At 35.5% G+C, this 4,326-nt stretch overlaps 1 pseudogene; it reads left to right on the top strand.

Annotated features, from left to right (window-relative positions):
- The first annotated feature begins 1,933 nt into the window (after positions 1–1,933).
- Positions 1,934–4,060, top strand: LOC140862900 (heat shock 70 kDa protein 4-like; annotated as a pseudogene).
- Positions 4,061–4,326: the final 266 nt, after the last annotated feature.

Genomic DNA, 4,326 nt, shown 5'->3' with positions numbered 1-4,326 from the left:
GCATCGAAACTTCAATCTAGTGATGTAAGTTTCTGAGTTAGAATACAGAGTGAAGGATTTTTGGCTTTTCGAATGAATTGGAAAGCAAATTTTGAATTCGTGGTTTCTCGTATTGTTCACTCCTTAGTTTGAATCTTGAATCACCACGTATTTATAGCTTTCAAAACTAGCCAGTGAGCCGCCAACATCTTCTGAAAATGAGCCGCCAACATATCTCATAAATTTACTCACAAATCTTGACTTTAAGAAAAGCTAGTCAATGTTCAAAATTTCATTTAATGAGTTTGTCTTCTAGCTCAACAACTTCGGCAACTGATGCTTCCAACCGTTTGTTTGATCTGATCTGGATTGAAGACTTTTACACTTGTTATGGGTGAAGTGTAAATATTTGATCTTGATTGAATATGATTTGAACTCGATCTGGCATAAGATATAAGGTTTTGATTGATCTGGCTTGTTCTTCTAGAGGATGGTCATTTGATCTGTTGAAGTAAAATAGTTGCGAAGGAACATAGATCAAATGTTTGATTTATCCGAAATAATCCAATTTCGCTGAAAACTTGATCTGGACAATTGTTTAGTTCGATCTGTATGGATCCATTTGTTTTGATTGATCTGAACTTCAATTTTCGTTTGTCCTTAAAATCTTATTTATTTTAGCACTTGGTTTTGTTTGATCTATTATCACCAAAACTTATAATTTAGTCACCAACAAGTACTTTAACACTTTAAGTAATTCTTATAGAAGACAACACAATGATAATATATGTAGGACCGAACGCTTTTCGCTTTACCAAAAGTTATAGCTGGTGGTAATGATTCAACTCAAATCTTTTAACTGTACAGCAGCTCAAACGTCATGGATTGCTCTATCAAACAGGAACAATTATTGCACCTCAATAATATATAATAAGTTTTAAATTAAAGTACTTTAAGTTATTATTATAATTTTTTACTTCAAATTTATTTTAATTGTTATATTTTTATGTTAATTAAATTAATCATATTATAATAAAATAAATAATTACAAAATTATTATTATTATATATAAAATAATAGTTTGAAAAATTCAAATAAAAGATAAAGTAATAAAATATATGACAAAAATGGCAACTTAAAAATTTTAGTTATTATGTTATTTGTTAATTATAAACACTAATTTCATATATTATTATATCTAAATATTAATTATTACAATTATATCATATGTTTTGATTTTTCATTGTTTTTTATCATTTAATATTGAGTCAATATTTTAGAATATTCATTTTCAATTCTTTATAATTATGTTTATATATCATTTTGTACCCAAGGTGTTAAATGTTTTTACAAGGTATTTGATTTTTTGGTTTATGATATTATATATATATATATATATATATATATATATATATATACTTGTCACTATATATTTCATTATTAGTATCATCTTTAATTCAATTATATAACTAATTGGTTATAAAATAAAAGTCATCTTACGTTCGAAGCATGTGTATTTGACTAGTTCATCATAAAAAAAAAATGAATTTTAAATTCATCAAATAAAATAGTGATTTAGAATCCATTTTATTTCAGCTAATTAATATGTAAATAATTAAGTTATTAATTAAAGATTTCTATATGTTTAACACTAAAATTATACTTGAAATTTGAAATACTTTCAATTTATTCAAATATCTAAAAAAAATTATAAAAAAAAAATTGAGAATTTTCTCAGTTGAAAAACAGTTGGGCGACGGTTAAACGGAAAGAAAATCAGACTGCAGAGCAAAGAGGTGTCTCTTCAACTCTACACTTCATATATATTCCACTCTCTTCTCCGATCCCAGCACGAAAAAATTTAGATTCAGATACAGCATTCTGTGAAGCGAGCACTCAAAAATTATCTGGGTTTTTGAGTGAGTTTGTAATTTCTTGATTGTTGGCGTTGATAATGGCTGGAAAGAGCGAAGGGCCTGCTATTGGGATTGATTTGGGAAGTACATACTCATGTGTCGGCGTGTGGCAGAATGATCGTGTTAAGATTATTGCTAACGATCAGGGCAATCGTACTACGCCGTCGTATGTGGCGTTCACCGACACTGAGCGTCTCATCGGCGACGCGGCGAAGAACCAGGTGGCCATGAACCCCGTCAACACTGTTTTTGGTGAGTTTCGTTTATCCTATTTGGTTTTCCTTGCATATTTGTTCGTATTTTTTTTGTTGCAGAGCTTATTGCTCTGTTCTGTTTTCGTTTTCAAAGCATTTTCTTGCTTGGGTTACGAAATTGTTGCGATTTATGTTGCATCATTATTGGCAATTTTGTTCTGTGTTCGTTTCTTTGGGGGATTAAGTTTGAAATTCTTGATTGATTCAACCATCAGAGTTTTCACCAAGTTGGGTTACTTAATTCTTGGTTTATATGTTGTGTAGATGCTAAGCGGTTGATCGGGAGAAGATACAGCGATCCATTGTTGAAAAGTGACATCCTACTCTGGCCATTCAGGGTTATTGCGGGACAAGCCCATGATTGTGGTCTCATACAAGGGCGAAGAGAAACAATTCTGTGCCGAGGAGATTTTATCCATGGTTCTTGTTAAGATGAAAGAAATAGCAGAGGCTTTTCTTGGAACGACGGTCAAGAATGCCGTTGTTACGGTGCCTGCTTACTTCAATGACTCTCAGCGTCAGGCCACTAAGGACGCTGGATCCATTTCCGGGCTCAATGTGATGCGTATCATTAATGAGCCGACTGCTGCGGCCATTGCATATGGACTGGATAAGAAAGCGGGCACTTCCAGTGAGAAGAATGTGCTCATTTTCAACCTGGGAGGGGGAACTTTCGACGTGTCTCTGATTACTATTGAGGAGGGTATATTTGAAGTGAAGGCGACTGCTGGTGATACTCACCTTGGGGGAGAGGATTTCGATAACAGGATGGTGAACCATTTTGTTCAGGAGTTGAGGAAGAATAAGAAGGATATTAGTGGGAACCCACTAGCTTTGAGGAGTTTAAGAAGTGCCTGTGAGAGGGCAAAGAGAACTTTGTCGTCCACTGCGCAGACGACTATCGAGATTGATTCTCTGTTTGAGGGTATTGATTTCTATATGACTATTACTCGAGCACGATTTGAGGAGCTAAATATGGATCTTTTCAGGAAGTGTATGGAGCCGGATGAGAAGTGTTTGAGGGATGGTAACATGGATAAGAGCAGTGTTCATGATGTCGTGCTTGATGGTGGCTCGACTAGGATTCCTAAAGTTCAGCAATTGTTGCAGGACTTCTTTAATGGCAAAGAGCTTTGCAAGAGCATCAATCCCGACGAAGCTGTTGCATATGGTGCTGCCGTACAAGCAGCGATCTTGAGTGGTGAAGGCAATGAAAAGGTTCAGGATTTGCTTCTTTTGGATGTTACTCCTCTGTCCCTTGGATTGGAGACTGCTGGAGGAGTCATGACTGTTTTGATTCCAAGAAACACAACCATTCCCACCAAGAAAGAACAAGTATTTTCCACGTATTTGGACAATGATTATGGGATACTGATTCAGGTTTACGAAGGTGAGAAAACCAGAGCAAAGGACAACAATTTACTGGGGAGATTTGAGTTCACTGGCATCCCACCAGCACCCAGGGGCGTTCCTCAGATTACTGTCTGCTTCGACATTGACGCAAAAGGCATCTTAAAGGTCTCCGCGGAGGATAAGACAACCGGACAGAAAAACAAGATCACGATCACAAACGTTAAGGGAAGGCTGTCTAAAGAAGAAATTGAAAAGATGGTGCAAGAAGCAGAGAAGTACAAGGCAGAAGACGAGGAGCAGAAGAAGAAAGTGAATGCGGAAAAAAATGGTTTGGAGAAGTAAGCTTACAACATGAGAAACACGATAAAGGATGAAAAGATAGCCTCCAAGCTCGCAGCATCCGACAAGAAGCAAATCGAGGAAGCAGTGGAGTCTGCAATCCAATGGTTGGATGCAAACCAGCTTGCGGAAGTGGACAAGCTGAAGGAACTGGAGAACCTCTGCAACCCTATCATTGCCAGAATGTACGCGGAGGAGAATAATGACCCTGCAAGTTGATTGAGTATGAGAATTGTCTGTGGATTATGATTACAAGTTTTAGTATCCCTCAAGTGATAATGGTGTATGATGGAAACCTTTGTCTTTGTAAATTTGGTTTTTGATGCGTAATACAATGTAGTCATGTAGTCTTTTTTTTCTGGAACTATGCAAGATTTTGGTTCCATTTGTGATAGCAGATCAAGTCTTTTTTGACAAAAATTTAAATTAGGGAATTTCTTGTATTCTATTCTAATCGATAAAATATCAAATAATCTATAATCAAG

The sequence above is a fragment of the Henckelia pumila genome, chromosome 4, assembly GCF_033568475.1.
Source record: "Henckelia pumila isolate YLH828 chromosome 4, ASM3356847v2, whole genome shotgun sequence".
In the NCBI taxonomy this organism is placed as follows: domain Eukaryota; kingdom Viridiplantae; phylum Streptophyta; class Magnoliopsida; order Lamiales; family Gesneriaceae; genus Henckelia; species Henckelia pumila.
This window is presented reverse-complemented; position numbering and strand designations above follow the sequence as displayed.